This window comes from Chaetodon auriga, chromosome 24 (assembly GCF_051107435.1).
Source record: "Chaetodon auriga isolate fChaAug3 chromosome 24, fChaAug3.hap1, whole genome shotgun sequence".
Taxonomy (NCBI): Eukaryota; Metazoa; Chordata; class Actinopteri; order Chaetodontiformes; family Chaetodontidae; genus Chaetodon; species Chaetodon auriga.
Genome location: NC_135097.1, coordinates 2,352,652 through 2,370,374, shown reverse-complemented (window position 1 = coordinate 2,370,374; position 17,723 = coordinate 2,352,652). Strand labels below are relative to the sequence as shown.

Here is a 17,723-nt window from a genome sequence, read left to right as displayed (position 1 = left end):
GCGGCAGCTTTGACCTCACTTTGATGTTGTTTGTTCAATAACAAACCCTAAAAACGCTGAAGTCTGCTGTCAGCTCATGACTTCCACCTTTCCTGCAGCTCAGAGCAGAAACACAGAAGAGACTCTGAGTTTAAATTTAGCCACGAGCAGCGCGGGCCTCTGCACGTTTCTGCTGTGAATTATGCATCAGACCCTGGTGAAGATCAGACTTCGTCGCAGGGCCGCGTGCGCCGCACGCGCCTCGACCGGCCGTCGAAAGTCCGGGTTGTCGCTGAGTTTCAGCCGGGAGTTGGACACAAACACACGCCGACACGCTGCTGGAAATAGTCTGGTTCTGGTTTGCTGCTTTGAGCCGATTCGCTCCTCTCCAGGAAGTTAGAATCGTTTCATCCCCTCTGAGTGTGTGTGTGTGTGTGTGTGTGTGTGTGTGTGTGTGTGTTTTCTTCATCTCAGATCAATGTATGGATTGATCCTCACCAGTTAACCGAGCCCCAGCATCAGTTTGGGGGCTTTTTCCCGATGACACCGCTGACCAGCCATAAAGCAGCTCGGACGTGTTTACGGGCCGTGAGGAGCAGCGATGTGTCGGCTGAAACATCAATACGGTCCAATCAGGGAGGAAATGAGCAGCAGCCTCCAAACGCAAGCCGCCACATTAATACCTCTGACTGCAGGCGGTGAGTTCATGACCCAAAACCTGCCGAGAAGATCACGAGACACTCAGAACACCGGGCCGACACATCCTCCGAATGACACGACAAAAACACGGTTAGCAGCTCGCCTCCAGGACGCCGCTCGTCCGCCCGTACGTTCGGGGAAAGGTCGCGTTCGGGTCCAAAGAAGCTTTGTAGTCGTGGTTAAAACAGTCATCTGGTTGAGGTGATGGAGGATTGTGAGCGTACGGAGGCTGAAGCCACGTTCACGCCTGCAGGGTGTCTCAGACGGGACTGCTGGCGTCCTGATTGCGTCTCATCAGCCGTGACGTGTCCTTTCCTGATTCTTCCTTTGCTCTTCATACCTGAACTTGAAGCGTGATGAATATTTGAATAAGAATCCGACTTACAAACCTAACTGGACGGAGTTGGATAATTTTCTAATAATCTGATCACATTTAGAGAGCGTCTCCAGCAGCCCTGACGTCCTTAATGAGACCACGCGGTGGTTTCCACATCTCGACGATCTTAATTAAAGAGCGCCGAGTTGCGTCCTAACAAACGGCTTCGATGGAAATTGAAAACTTGCTGATTGAGAACGTGCTTGACATTCTGAGAGCCCATTAAGCCGAACAACTGATCTGTGCTTTTTTAATCATAGCTGCCATTGACTTTAACGTTTTACCATCAAAAGCTTTAATAATTCAGCTTTTTCTCACTGCTGCCAAATGATGGAACAGTCCTTCGTATTCATGGCGGCGAGCGCTGAATGAGATCAGGCACTGATTCTCCACACAGTTTGTCACGTTGAAAAGTTCATTGACAGACTTCATTGTGCAGGAAATGGCAGCAGGTTAATTTTATTAATTAGCTTCCAAATCACATTCAGACCCTCAGTGTGCGCAGTGAGATGGCCAAGAGCAGATGAGAAGACACACATGTCCGTCCACTAGATATGAAGCTACAGCTGGTTAGCTTAGCTTAGCTTAGCATAAAGGCTGGACACATGGGGGAATGAGCTAGTCTGTCAAAAGATAACAAAAACCTGCCTTCTTGTTTGATCTGTAACCAAACTGTTTGTGCCAGACTATTTCCTGGTGAGGAGCAGTGACTTCCTGGAGTCTGTGCTGGCTGCAGGAAGTAGTCTGGCCCATGACCAGTGAGTCGTTTCGTACAGATTAAACAAACAAGACTAATTAGTGAGATTTAGAGGTTTTGGTAAGCAGACCTGTGGATGCAGCTAGGCTAGCTGCTTCATGTCTTTATGCTAAGGTAAGCTAATCAGCTGCTAGCTGTAGCTTCATATTCCTCAGACAGATGTGAAAAACAAGTCAAACGTGAGGAAATGTCCAGAAATGCTCAATTACAGCTTTAATGCTCCACAGCATCAGTTTAGAAACACAATGCTTCAACCTTTTAGCAAATTTTAGACTCTGAAAGTTTACATTTGGCGGATTTTTCCAGCTCGTCTGACCTGCTCTGGTTCCTGCACTGTTGTGTGGTATAACTGCAGTATGACATACTGTGAGCAGCAGAGTCGAACTCAAAGGGGAACCTGCTTTTAGTGGAGCGCAGTTCACATTAGCAGAACCTTCTATCTGACAACACGCTTCATCTGTGGGGGTTAGCGTATGTCCGGGCAGACACACGGAAGATCAGGAGCATTGATATCTTCAGTCGTAAAGGAGCTGAAGAGGCCGTTTCATGTGATATTGATTTTCCCGACGCTTAAATTAAATGTCAAAGCTCTCTGTGGTTCACTGTGATGGAGCGTGATGAGCAGCTGCTTACTAAGGCAGTCCTTAAAGGGTGAGGTGTCATGAAGACTGAACCGAGTGTGTGATCAAACCGGCGTGCGGCTTCAAAGACGCCGACTGCAGCCCGTTTCCACACATTAGCACATTGTCTTCCCTTGATGTCTCCCAGTAAGTGATGAAATCCGCTACCAGCTACAAATGCGAGCCCCTCAAGCACTCAGGACGGGGGGGGTGGTTCAAAGTTGGACGGCCCTTATGACCAATAACTCTCCTCCCAGCGATCACCACGACCCCCCGGCTGACAACGTACAGAATATCACAGGTTGAACTGCTGGACAACAGGCGTTTCCTGTTTCACTGTAAAGTTTCAAACACTGGAACAGCATCGCTTCCTGTGAGACATTTCTGAGTGACTTTAATACAAACTCAAACCACTCTGACACTTTTTGGCAGCAATCTTTCATCGTTCCCCTCCTCGACTCGAGGCAGCACAGCATCCAAAAGTGAAGTGAAGACGCTAACTTGAAGCGAAGGCCCTGTTTTATCTTCGGTGAAGTGGTTTCTGGAAGCCGGCAGTGACTCCTCTCCTTCTAAAGCCCGTCTGTCAGGTAACGAGTGCCGAGCATCCTTGAATTACAGCCTGCACGTCTGCCGGCTCATTCGCTGTGAGCTGTGCTGAATCCGAGCATCAGCCACGTACTGACGCTCTGCCTGATCTCAGCTTCCTGCGTTCAAATGTACAGCGGCTGCACGAGGAGACGGACGTTATGAAGGGGTTAACCATAACCCTTAATTGGCTGGAAAAGGCTAAATACCATGTAAATCAATATGAGCGCAGGTCAAATGACCAGTACAAAGTCTGATTGCTTCTGAAACAGCTTGACGAAGTCAGAGAGAAATATTTCACAATAAGAGCTGGAGCTTCTTTCCTCTGAGGTTTGAGCTGGTGTGAAAAGCGTGAAATGCAGGTTAGAAGTGGATTTCCTCTCTTCTAACTTGATTAGTTTAAGACGATAAAATCTGTGTTTCTGTGTTCCCATGGTTCCGCGGTCCTGGCAGCAGGTTTAGGGTTCTGGAGTGTGAACAGGATCCTGAGGAGGGACCTGGACTCTGGGTTCGTAGATCCGCTCCGTTCTGCTCACCCGCTGAGTCGTGAAACCTGGTGCCTTCCTCACAAACAGCATCTGTCTTTAGATCAGATTAGATTAAACTTTATTGATCCCTGGAGGATAACTGGGTGGTTGTGGGAGCAGCAGTAATGGGATTCATGACAGCAACAAAAAGAACAAAAGCTCTCAAAGAGAATATAAAATAATCAATACAGAGGAGAGCGTCATTTCAGCTCAGTCTGGAGCCAAGAGGCAATCTGAGGAGGAGAAAACGTTGATGAGCATCAGGTGGTGCGATGGACAGCTCCAGGACCGTTACCGACCGACCTCATGGGGACACTGCTCCATCAAACATGGCTTAGAAGATCCAGAATGACCCTGAGCTGATCCCAAAAACTGTCCGAGCACAGTATCTGACATCACCTTTGTCCAGGTGAGCTCCGCCCACCTCAAACCGGGAAGAGGAGCTCAGACAGACACACGGAGGCAGACGACTCACGTTCTGTTCGGCTCGCTGACTGGACGTCTGTGTGAACGAGTCTATCGGCTAAATGACTCAGACGTAAAGCAGACCTCTCGGGGACGGCGGCTGTGTTAACACCTGTCTGTGTGCCAGGATCCCCGCCGAGGAGAAACCCTCCGACAGCACCGAAACGGTTTCACACTCAGCTGCTGATAAATCCCTCCGACACAAAGCCTTTTCTCTGACTGACGTTTGAAAGGGTCGCCGGTTTACAGGAAGCGCAACGAGAAGGTGAACTGAGGCTGCTGCCTGTCAGAGGCCATAAAGAGTGGACGGACAGGGGAGACGTAAAGTGGACTGACGGCTGCCTTTGATTCACGGCGGCTCAGACTGGAAAGCCTTCCCGTAACGCTCTGTGCGTGTTTTCATGCTTTTACTGTCAGCTGGGATCCGCTCTGCGTCACAGCTGCAGTCGGGTTTTCAGTTCAGGGTTTGGCTTCCGACGAGTCTGAAAACGCGATGTTTCACCACGATGTCGTCGGTTTGTCTGGTGTTATAAATCCAGCGCACCCCTTTTCCTTTACAGCAGTGACCCTTGATCTGAAACTCGCCCTCAGCCAGGCTGTAAAAGCAGCTGCCGCTTAGATTCTGATGCACCTCTAGTTCAGCTGTTACAGTACGGATGCTGGGAGAGGCCAAAAAAAGACGAGAGAGAAGCCAAACAACATGGGTATAACAGAGAAGCTGGTGGTGAATTTTTACACATTTTTGCTTGAAAATTCATAATTACATAACTATTAAAACAGCTGCTTATTGATCGATCGGCTAATCAGATCAAATCAATCAAATTCAGCTCCAATCAGACGCAGAGGTGAAATCCTTAAAAACGTCTTTAAAGTTGTGATTTAAAGCCTCAAACTCTGCCTTTTGAACCGCTCTTTACTCCCTTAAACATCATTTCCAGGGTGGATTTTCAAGATAAAAGAAGTGCTACGGATCCTCAGAGAGGCCAAAAATCAGCAGATGTGAGTTCATGAACTCGCGAGGAGGCGCATTCGTGACAGGAGGCGAAAAAGGAGGATGGGACGTCGCTGTGGTGCCGTCGAATCAGGTGGATTTAAAGAGGGTGCCGAGACAAACCGTTAAATACGATAAACAACGACGAGTTCAGCAGCAACACACACACACACACACACACACACACACACACACACACACACAGTGTTAATTTTTAATCCTATTTGCAGGCTGCAGACGGCCAGAGAGCGAGGGAGGGGGAGATGGAGATATATAGCAAGAGAGAGATGGGAAATGATGAGACCATGTTGGGACACGGACACAGACACAGACACACACACACACACACACACACACACACACACACACACACACACACACACACACACACAGCAGAGGTGAGAAGATGGGTGAGAAGCAGAGGAGACAATGCAACCGGCGGAGACGACTGCTGCTGCTGCCACTCCAGGACATTTCACCAACATTTCAGTAAAACTCCTCCAGCGTTGGAGCACATTTCCCACATCGCCGTGTTTTGGTTCGTGACTGTCGTACTTTCGCATCAACGCTGCCAACGGCGGCTCACACTCGGCCTCCTGAAGATGATACTACATGGAAAGCATAGATGTCAGAGCTGCGTCAGCGCTGCTGCACAGAGGACGTGGAACGACTACAGACAACAAATCAGCAGCGACAACATCAACTGAAAGTTGTTTATCAAGCAAATGTGGCCAAATGTGAAAATTAGCGGCTTTTCTCTTTGCTAACATGCTAACATGGATGAATATGCATCTAAAACACATGTATGATGCTGTTTTGCCCTCTTGATCTTGCTGAAGTGATTCAGTGCAGCGTGAGCTCTGCGCCAGACTCCATTTAAAAAAAACACCCTTTTAAACGCCTCATCGCTTGTCAACAGTCGTTTGGTAACTTCGCAGGCGATTTGGCCTTCTGTGCTCTGATGAATTTGGCACACAGTTAACACTCATAATTCTGTTTTAATGAAAACTCGACTCCTGGCATTTGCTCCTGGTGTTTGCACTGTTTCTGAAGATGGAAATAATGGGAGTATCCAGCTTTATAAGTGACATATTTTGCTTTTAAAGAAGTGTTAATTAATGCCAATGTGAAGAGTTCTTGGTGTGGATCCCTAAAATAATACACAAATATTGTTCTGCGAGTTTAAGCTGGCATGTAAGCAAAGAAACTTTAAAGTATTAAATTTGAGAATGGAGTTTGGTATGGTGGTAAAATGAGTGTTTAATTGGCTGAGCAGCTAATCAATGGGAAACCCTGCAGGTATTAAGAAAGAAAGAGACTATCCAGAGCGTTACATACAGAAAGGGCTGATGGAGTTGATATAAAACGGGAATCTGATCTTCAGGAGTGACACCTGTCTGGCTGCACTGCGCTGTCTGAATCTGAAGCATCCAGTTGAATAAATGAAGATTTCAGATAAGCGCTGGCTCCTCGCAGGTTGTCCTGTGGCACCATCACTGTCTCTAAATCTCTTGTCCCGGTGAGAAGTCGCCTCTGTTGACTGATTTTCGGCGTAAGCCTCTTTAAACGTCGGACCCTAAGACGAGAGATTTAGATAGTTTTTGGGATAAATCCCTCTGCAGACCTGAAGACTAAGCTGAATTTAACGCCGCTTTCCAGCCGCTCTGGGTTATTGATCTCACTGCTACGTGTGAGACGCTGCACTCGGCTATTCTAATGAGAGTCATCCCTCATTTTGGTTTGTAAAGCTTCATTATCGCAGGCAGCACCAATTAGCCGACGCACCGCGTTTCACGAGCGCTCGGCTTCCCATTAATACACTGGAGATGTTCCTAACGACTGATTCCACCGACATTAAAACAGAAGTTTAAAAGTAAGAAAACGCTCAGGAAACAGTTGAAATTGAGCTGTTAATCACATCCTCCAGTAATCAGATCATATTTCAGAGACTTTGAAATGATTTCCTTTTGTTCAGGCGTTTCAGTTTGGACAGAAACCGGCAGAAAAACCTGAAAAGTGAAGAGAGGAAAAACAGCATTTTCCCACAGAGTCAAGCGTCTCTGTAATGAAGGTCTTCCTTGACGGCGCGTTAAAGTCAGAGAAGAGGACGTTTATTATTCCGTTTGTGGCATTTGACAGCTGCACACTGGTCCTGCAATCACACACAAAGGCAGACGCACCAGTCGCTCCTGATAACAGCGAATAACCACTAATATACTGAGACGCCGTCAGAGGAGACAGGTATGCTCTCCTCCTCACACGGAAATAAAATTCAGCCCATTATCTCCAAAAGTAATTGCTGTGTTTTTGTAATGGCCCTGCGCTCATTGTTCGTCAAATCACGGGTGACTGCTTCTCCTGCGCATTAAGGCTAAAATAAATTGCTTTATTGCGGCAACGAGACGCTCACTGTGCCGCTGCCGGTTTGTGTGTGTCGAGTAATGGACCGGGGAGGTGTATTAGGTTCAAACATGTCAGGCTGGAGTCGATGGAGGGCTCTGCATTAAGAGGATCATGTGGCAGAATGTGGTGACTGTTGCCCACGTTTGCTTCAATTATTATTAAGTCAGAGCGAGCGTCTGCTGCACCTGAGGCCCGGCGAGGACGAAGAGGTTTCAGGCAGTTGTGCTCGTGTGAGGAGCGTTTCAGACAATGGCTCGCTTTGCATCTTCTCATTAGCTGTAATAACTTACAGCTCAGCCGAGTGGCCCCGCGAGGCTGCGACGCTAATTGCACAGCAGGAAAAAAGAAACTGGAAAACAGAGAGAACTTTGCTTTTCAGTTTGACCTGAGGGTGACGCTACAGGAGAGGACGCGCTGCTAATTAAAAAATCCTAATGTAATTATGGTCAGCTGCGCTTCGAGCTGAATGCTAACGTTAGCATGTTTGGTTCACATCCTTTGATTAAACAGTCACAGATGATGAAACTGGGATTTTCAGATACTTTGTGGTCGCTCTTGTCCTCCATCTTGTTCTCCAGCACACTTTAATCTTGAGTCTCACGGTGGTCGACTTCACGTTCAAACAGGTCGACGAGAAGCTGCTGAGAATCAGATTCTGGTCTGCCGGTTTAAGCTAGTTTAGTTTTGTAACTAAACTAAATGAAAGAAGCTGAGCAGTTAGCGTTGTTGTTAGCCTTCCACTGTCAATTCAGTTCAGTATGTCGACCAATCAAGTGGCGTAATAAGGGATGTCAACACATCAGAGTTCAGGACAGTTGCTTATGTTAGCCTACTGCTAACTGCTGTCGAGTGCGGTTCGATAAAAGCCATAAAAGCATTGAATGAACGTGGTATTGCTATCGTCGCAGCCCTTGGTGCTACATCCAAAAACAAACGTGACCCTGTTTTCATTTATTCAGCAGCTCTAAACCATCTGTTGCCTCGCAGCATGCTAACGTTAGCCTTCAGTGCTCAGCTAGCAGCCTTACGGTGGCCATGACGGCTTAGCGATATTGATTTTTACTGTCCGTCCTGTCACTGGTGATGATTAAGAGCCGATCAGCCAATCCTGCACATGCAAGAGATGAAACCAAAGAGGCTTTCAGGCTCCTCACTGCATGAAAACACACACGTGTGCTTGGATGAATATTAACAAGGCGTGAACAAAAGCACACGCAGGCAGAGATTAACACGCAGACGCACACGTGCAGAACACAGGAAGTGATGCAAACATGAAGACACGGACGCCGGGAGGACGAACATTGACGGAGAGCTCGGATGTAAATGAAGCTGCCAATACGTTCACATGTCAGCCGGTCAGTGCTCAGGTTCATCGGGGTCGACGTGAGGAGGAGATGCCGTCGTCCAGGTCACCTGCCCCATGAACTCCATCAACCTCCATCAATACAATCAGATAGACAGGGAGGGCTGCGTGTGTGTGTGTGGTCTTAAGTTCCTGTAGCCTCGGATCATTAAAGTATCAGTTCACGATATTATATGATATTCTAAATACTGGCGGACTCCCTCCCTCACTGTCACCTCTCTATTTTCTGGCATTTTATTTGCAAAATAACTGATTATTCAACAAAAAAAAGTCATTTTGCCAACTCTTGACTGCAGCCTGAGTATCAGTTAATATAATAATGAATCCAGTTAAAAATCACAGATTGGTCGGGCTCTTAAAAACTAAAAAACATGAAACTAAAGCATCAAACTGAGGCTGAAACGGGTCCAGAATGAATCCGTCCTTTCACGAGAACAAAACTAACTGTGTTCTTTGGAAACCTGCATGTGGACGCAGGCAGCAGATGTGAAGGAGGGACACTGGCAGGTCTTCTGTCCAAAGTGTCCTCCAGCACCGAGAGCCCACCTGCTGCTCGTCCATCGCTGCGGGTAAAGAAGCCGCAGTAACATAAAGCGTAATGTCCAGCACGTGTCCACCGGGAGCGTCTTTCCAGCCCCGGCTTCACCTCCTCATTATTCTAATGGGGGAGGGTCTGTTTTCGGCAGCACTGCGGCAGACCTGCGACCTGCTGAGACGAACGCAGGATAACTTTCCTCTGTCTTCACCGCCACCTTTATTCTGCTCTCTGACCTCTGAGCCTCATTTCTTACAGTTCCTCCATTACATCAAGTCTGGTCTAACGGGATCAATGCTTTGAATATCACAGACCTCGTTTGTGCCCGGTTATATAATCAAGGTGGTGCCAGAAAGTTCAATTTACTCTGAAATTCAGGAGCAGCTTTCTTTGTAACACTGATGGTGACGGACTCAAACTGACTGTAATCTACAGTGTTTGATGACACGGGGCCGCTCGCAGGCTGCTGTTTGGTACTTAAAGTGGGATCAATACGTGCACAGAGGGGGCTGCTCAACAGTCACAACCACCTTAAAACATCTAGGATCAATATTTCTACCACATGCATCAGATGTCAAAATGGAGACTCGTCAGCTGAATGTGCAGCTTTCAGTTCAGCTCATTGTTTTCTGTCCGGCTGCAGCTTGACTGCTCTGCTTCTCTTTCATGACGTCGTTTTCCGCTGCAGCAGAGAGACGAGGCTCTAAAGTCCGTCTGCACACGACCGGCTCAGCAGCAAACAGCAGGCGGACGCGCTCGGAGACGAGCTGGTGGACACGACGGAGCGTTTAGCATGAAGAGTTTAATGTTAGCGCTGCACAAACCGGCTTCGACGGGACTCCGATCACTTATTGTTCTTAGTGCTCCACTGCTGTGCGGCTTCCTGGCCAGTAATTGATTGAAAACATTCACTCTAAGAGCTTTATCAAAGTAGAAACTGACCTGAAAGTATATTTTTTATTCATCAAAACCCCCAAAAATGTGGTGTGCTGTCATCTGTCCGTTCAGCTCTGAGATGATATGATGATGAATAATATTACACTTTTTATGTTTTCACCAGCATTTCCAAAGCCGTCTCTTTCTAACTTTGTGTGTGTGTGTGTGTGTGTGTGCGTGTGTCTCTCTCTCACACACTCACACACACACACACACACACACACACACACACACACTCACACACACATCTTCCTCCGAAGCCTCGATGACTAAGCTGCAGAGGTCAAAGGATGCACATCAGATGTCTAGACAGCATTCTCCAGACAATTTGACATTACACCCCTTCACGGTGTTATTACAGGTGTGTGTGTGTGTGTGTGTGTGTGTGTGTGTGCGTGTGTGTGTGTGTGTGTGTGTGTGTGTGTGTGCGTGCACCAGTTTTCAGCTCATTCTGTTTGTGATGTAACAAAAACAAGCCGACAGACATTAACCTGTTCGGCTAATTCTCCTAAAAATAGCCGTGTTATGTAGCCGCACAGCTCAGCGGAGCGAGGCGCCGCTCGGCCCGGGGTGCCGGTTCTATTCCCACCGCTGACACCCACACTGCCGCTTTACATAAACAGGAAACGCCAATTAAAATGAAGGCGTCATTGACATCTCGCCGGTCAGAATGGAAGTGACAGAACTGCAGCCTCGGACATAATTGGCCGCTGTCTCTCCGCCATCTGTCTCTGGATCTGACGCCGTTTGACAGATCATGTGACGATCATGTGACGCTGAGGAAACATGGTCCAGCCTCTGCTGCTTACACCTGTCAGAGCACACCTGAGCAGCCAAAGTCAGTCAGCCCGACCCTCAGTCATCATCGCTGCTCTGCTGTTAACACACAGCTCACATGGAACCACAGAAGATCTTTTAGTAAAACCTGCATCAAAGCCTCATTTTCTGTGTCCATTAATGAGCTTTAAAATAAGCCAAAAAGAACCGAAAAGCAAATAAAAAGGCAGCAAAAACACTTGAATATCTTCATCTGCAGGTTTTTTCAGGATATGATCTGCAAAGAATCTAGTTTTCATTAGTTTGTTTTATTCTTTCAGAGCTGCAACTTAAGATTTGTTCATTATCAATTAACCTGCATGATATTTTCTCAATCACACAATTAAGGTCAGCAAACGGTGGAAAATGTCTTTAAGCTCAATAATGTCGTTAAAAACGTCTCAACGAGCAGCAAACCAAAGCCCACACACGATAACACAGACAGCTAATTTTCATACTTAAGAGCTGGAAGCACCAAAATTCATCTTTTTTATAGAGGATTCGATCTTTTAATGCTTACATTAAACGACGCCAGCAGACGCACTGAAAGGCGTCATTTCCTCGATGTTACATCAGCAACAGGAAGCAGAACTGCTTGATTACAGAAGTCCATTAACTCCATTTAGGGGAATGAAAGCCACTGTGGTATCCACGAAACCATAAACAAACAGCCATAAACGCGTCCATACAGACAAGGAGCTGGTCCGAATCAATACCATCCAAAAGTTCAACATATTGTGATGCATTGTGGGAAACGCTGGCTCGCTCATTTCCTGCACAGGAAGCAGTGGGACCCTGAGGTCATCCCAGAGTACGGCCTGCAGCCGGCTGCTGATTTGCGCCTTCGTCGACAGGCGCAGAGCAGAGAGAAGAAGAGCTGCTGCCGTTCCTCGACTCACTGCTCGCTCCGCAACACCCAGTGCTCTTTTTCCTGCAGCTCGAGCTCAGCTTGCCCAGTTCCACTGCGTTCCAGCAGAGGCCACAACAACGAGCTGGAGACCAGGGAGGCGTCCCGCCGTCCCTCACACACCCTGATGAAAGGACTCATTAACTAAAGGCAACAGCCAGGCCAGTGTGAATCAGGGAGAGGACGCAGAAGACGTGGACAGCAGCACGATACGGAGACAGACGCACCGCATGTCTACAGACGCCTTTTCCTGCCAGTGTGACCAATGCTGAAGTCATCTGCAGCTTTCCATGTTTACAGAAAGCGCATGCTGACGTCAGGTGCAGTGAATCCTGTAAAGTGGTGCCTTGGATTCATGTTGCACGGTTAAAAAGTGACGACTCCCCCTCAAAGCAACCACAGAAAATAATCTGGGTGTCAGCTGAAGCTGCACCCTGAGGCGCCGTCTGTCCCGGCAGTAATTCAACATTATTGGTTTTGGAGCAGCTTTCGTGGATTCTATCTCATCATGTTTCCACACAAAACTGCAGCTGCAACTCATAATTATTTTCAGTATCGATTAAACTGTAAAGCATTTCAGTTTATCTCGTAAAAAGTACAAAACTCAAAGAGTGCAGTGACATGAGAGAGAGAAAATAGGAAATCCTCATACTGGAGGAGGGAGAACAGGCTATTTTTAGAAGTTTTGCTTGAAAAATGACTGATTATCACAGCAGCCAATCAAATCGATTAATTGTTTCAGCTCGAAACAGAAATTTCAACCAGCTGTGATCAACTCTGGACTGACAGCCCATCAGCAGGTTTGAAAGGCCTGTTGTCTTTAAAAAAAAAAAAAAATCACCACAATTACACCATTCAGAGTCAGAAACTGTAAATCTAAAACGATGTCATTGGATTTTCCAACGGTCCTTGAACGAATCATGTGCCAGGAAACCAACTCTAACTGTGAAATAGTTCAATTTCAACAAGATCTGTTTAATTAACCTAATCTAACTCTGCACTCTTCAGACCTGCAGTCACGTGACAACCATTCAGGAGGAGGAGCGGCCAGGAGGAGCAGCCAGGAGGAGGCGACAGAGAGCTCATTTGAAGATTTCAAGCAGCTGGTTGCACTCATAGACTCCACAGAATCAAAGAATACTTGTTACACTGCACAAAAGATGTTTGTGAGTTCTCTATGAGTGTGTTTACCTGTGAACACACACACACACACACACACACACACACACACACACACACATACACACACACACACACAGGAGGGGATGGTGTTGATGCTGCTGTTTCGAAGGACTGGTGATGATGTCATTCTCCTCGCTGATTAATACGACTGCTGCCAGCTGTGTGTGCGTGTGTGTGCGTGTGTGTGCAGAGTGATCAGTGACGCAATTCACTGATTAATAGCTACCGCTTCCTGTGCCATCAAAACAACTGCATTAACTGTTTCTGTGTGTGTGTGTGTGTGTGTGTGAGACAGAGCATTTATAACAGACTGAACATCTCTTGTGCAGCTTCTCTAAGTACAGTATTCATCACTGTTAGTGAAGCCAACACACAAACAAATGCATCCATGTGTGTGTGCATGCATGCGTGTGTGTGTGTGTGTGTGTGTGTACACTGCAGCACATGTTGGACGTGCAGTTCTTGTCATGCATCAGCGCGTGTCCAGTCATGTGTGCTCAAATATACATGAATACATAGTTTGTGTGTGTGTGTGTGTGCATGTGTGTGTGTGTGTGTGTGTGCGCGTGTGTGTGCGTGGTAATCTATCGTCGTATAGGCTGCAATCATTTGCCTTCAAATTGCCTCCTGAGAGGGTCATTGTGAGCGTCATTACAGAAGAGGAGAAGAGAGGAGATAGGAGGAGAGGAGACGAGGATGAGGAGAGAGGAGAGGAGAAAAAAGGAGATCAGACAGAACAAAAAGGGGAGGACAAAGAGAAGGGAGGAGTGGAGAGAAAGGAGGAGAGGAAGGAAGGAGAGGAAAGGAGAGGAGACATGGTGAGGAAAAAGGAGGAGACAAAGAGGATAGCAGAGAAGCAGGAGACAAGGTGAGAAAAAAGGAAGAGAGGAGAAACAGAGAGGAGCGAAGAGGAGGCAAAATGAGAAGAAGTAACAAGGAGAAGAAAGGAGACGTGAGGAGAGGAATGAGAAGAATGAACAAGGGGTGGTGGGAAAGATGAGGAGGAGAAGAGGTGAGTTACTGCTCAAAACAGGAGGAGAGAGGAGGAGGAGAGGAGGGGAGGAGGAGGGGGGGAGGAGAGGAGGGGAGGTGGAATCAGAACAGAAATAGAAAATCAAGCTGAGAGACAAGAGGGAGGAAAAGGAGGTCGTCGAGTGGAGCGAGGAGGAGAACAAGGAGCAGGAGGAGGAAATAAATGGAGGAGAACTGAAACAGGAATAAGACAGAGAGAATGCAGTGGAGGTGAAAGAGGAGAGATGGAGGAGCAAAGAGGGAGCAGCCTGGAAAAAAGCTTATTCAGAGTGATGAGAAAGAAAGATGGAGGAAAATAAGGAGGAGAAGCTCCACGGAGGGACGGAGCTGCCGGCGTCTCACTCTGCTGCACAAAACAATCACAAAGCAACCTCTCTATCCCTCCCTCCATCCATCTGTGGGAGAAATAAAAAACGAGTGGAGGAGGAGAGAGGGAGGAGGGGAGGAGCGGCGGAGAGAGAGTGATGGAGGTCCTCACCCACGCAGGTCAGAAAACCAGAAGAAGAAGAAGATTGTAAAGTTTCTCCTCATCACACCTGAAGAAGAATCGACGCTAACGAGAGTCTGATCATTAGACTTTCATCGTTAGTTAATAATTAATCAACGTAGAATCTCAAAATTGTGAAAAAGCTCAATCAGCAGATGTTTTTCCACCATTTCATCCTGTGTCTGCTGTGTTTAAGTGACTCTGTCCTCCGGGTTTGTCCCCCGGACGTCTCTGCTCCTTTAAAGACTTGATTTGTTAACAGATGACCCAGATTTTCTGTCTCCACTAGCAACCAAAGTTGGTGTGCGAAGACGTCTGACCGCCAGTTAACAGCCGGCGAAGAGCGAGAGCCTCTCGCATCGGTTACGGCGGAGAAAACTTCCCGGCGAGGCAGAAGAGGAGCTGAAACCTCCACAGGCCACCTCGAGCCAGACGTCCTCAGAGGTGGTGGCAGCTCTTCTTCACTGTTTGTCTGCTTCAGAAATGCATTTATTTTAAGATATTAGGTGATATTTTTTGGATTATCCAGCAGACAAACATGAGAAGGTCTGCTGGAGCAACGTGTGGATGGAGCAAAGAAAGGTGAGGAGGAGGGATGAAGGATCTGTTACGCAATCAGCACCACCGGGACAAACGTCCGAGCTGAAACACCAGAAGAAGAGCAGCAGCGTCTGTCCCAGGAGACGTCCAGTGTCAAAAAGAAGAGGGTGCATCCACTGGTGAAAAACGTCCAAAGAGTCCAAGATGGCGTCTTTAAAGGGCTTGTTTTGTTTGACCGGCCGTCCGAAGCTCCGAGATGTTCAGTTTGTAGAAAAGTCAGATTTGAGAGGCTGGAAGCAGCAGCTGACCAACGGATCCGCCAGAGCTCGCTGAAGCTCACCTGCTGTGTCTTAAAACAGGTCTAAACTGCACACAGCAGCTCTGCAGCGACTGACCCTCACTCTGCATCTGTTCTCACTGCATACGAGTGGGGTCAAAACTCTGCTTGTGTCACATTAACACGGCAGCCAACTTTGACCAGAAGCTGAATTAAACCGCTGACGAGCCCGAGTTTCACAGTCAACACTCCAGATGCAATTAGGCACAATTATTGTTCATCCACTGCTGCATGTTCACACTGTAGATCTGCTGTTTGCCATCTGTGCTGAGACTGTGTGTGTGTGTGTGTGTGTGTGTGTGTGTGTGTGTGTGTGTGTGTGTGTGTTGCGGCTGCAGAAACTTAATGTTTTGGCTGACATTTACAGGGAGGCTGCACTTTCCCTGGGGTGGACAGGGGAAACACTTAAGAGGGCTGACGAAGAGTTTCATATGCAGGGAAAACCCTTTGGGCCCGCGTGCACGCGCCGCCGTGCACGGACACACGCAGGCTAACACCACAGCGCGCGCGCGCGCACACACACACACATATTCTGCAGCTCCATCCGTCTCTCTTTTCTCTTTTGTTTCTTCCTCTCATGCGCGTGCTCAGTCGCGCGCGTACACACATACACACACACACACGCGCAGGTCTGCATATAAACACACACATGCGCACACACACACACGCACGCATGCACAAGCGCAGAACCTGCACAACCTCCATCTCGTGCGCACGCAAGAACGCACGAACGCGCAGAGCCTTCAGAGACCCACACAAACTCTGCAGCCCGCCCTCTCTCTCACACACACACACACACGCACACACACACACACACACGCACACACACGCGCACTTTCTCTGCACCCCCTCTCTCTCCAGCATTAGTCAATAGAGTCAGGATACATAAACCACCCACCAGTCACCCAAAGCATCTCCCAGCCGAACCCACAGACAACCTGCAGCAGCGCGCGGCAACACATCCACCAGCGCGCGCTCAAACACTCAAAGCATATGAAACATGGAGAGTTTAAACGGGGCTCCGCGCGGCTCCACGGCGCATCCACAGCAGCCTGGAGGAGCCGCTCAAGTGCTGCGAAGGTGTAATACAGTCAGGACATGTGGGAGGGATGGAGGGAACGTTTCTTCTAACAGGCTGCCACGAGACCGAAACACCGAATTCAGTGTGAAACCACGAGCACTTCAAACAAGGCAAAACTCAGAAATCTGATCACCGTTCCTCTCCTCTTACAACTGCTACTCCACATTATGGCCGACGGTTAATTGAGGGAAAGCGGGGTTAATGTGGCTCCAGGTAGCCGAGCCGTCCGGCCGCGCGCTGACCGTCACAGCTGCGGTTCATTAATCAATCACGGACGCTTACAGGTGTTAATTCGCGCCGTTTGAGGCTTTAATCCGGATGTGAAAGTCAAAGAGAGAGAACAGTCGGTGTTTGGCGTCTCTTACCTTTTGTCCGGAGACCCTCTCTCTCCGTCTGTGTGGAGAATAGAAAGAAAATAACCGTCGCTCTCCTCCGAATGAACGGTTAGTCCCCTCTCCCCGGGGGTCTCGCGCACCTCACGTGCGGCGGTTCCTCACTCTCCTCTCCTCTCTGCTTTCTGCGTGTATCTCAGTCCGTCTCTCCTCTTTTCTCGCGGGATTTCCTCCTCCGCCTTCCTCCCGTCTTCTCCTCCTCCTCCTCCCCCTCTTTCTCCTCCCTCTTGTTCTGCTCGGCCGGGATCAGCTCGTCCTCCTCGCGCCACCTGCACGGGGACGGAGCGGCTCGCGACGCTTCTGCTCGCGGTGCTGATGCTGCGTCTCCGGGCGAGGCATCCTGATGCGCTGCGGCGGGAAAGGGGAGCGGGAGGAAACGCGCGCGCGCTCTCTCTCTGCCTGCCTCAGTCGTGAAGCTACAGGTGATGGAGAAGGCAGAGCAGCCCGCCGGCGCTGCTCCCCGCAGGGCGTCCCGGTTCCTGGAGCACGCGTCCTTAACGGCAGCGTCGCCGGTTTAAAACCGGCAGGAAACCACCGCAGACCCGCGCGCTCTCCACATTTCTGCACCGTTTAACGACTAATATGGAACAAAATGGGAACATTTCTACTTCGCATGTGATTTCAGAGTATATGTAGCTCTGACACACATCAGTAGATAAAACATGATGCAGTTTTATTGCTACATTTATAGGCACTTGTACTGTACTCGAGTA

General features: G+C 48.4%; 1 protein-coding gene across 1 annotated transcript in view; it reads right to left on the bottom strand.

The window, feature by feature from the left end:
• The window catches only part of trpc5a (transient receptor potential cation channel, subfamily C, member 5a), a 95,322-nt gene extending 77,883 nt beyond the window's left edge, over positions 1-17,439 (bottom strand). The window contains exon 1 of the mRNA XM_076724372.1: positions 16,984-17,439. The gene's annotated coding sequence lies outside the window, so the exon portion shown is untranslated. The remainder of the gene's footprint in view (positions 1-16,983) is intronic.
• Positions 17,440-17,723: the final 284 nt, after the last annotated feature.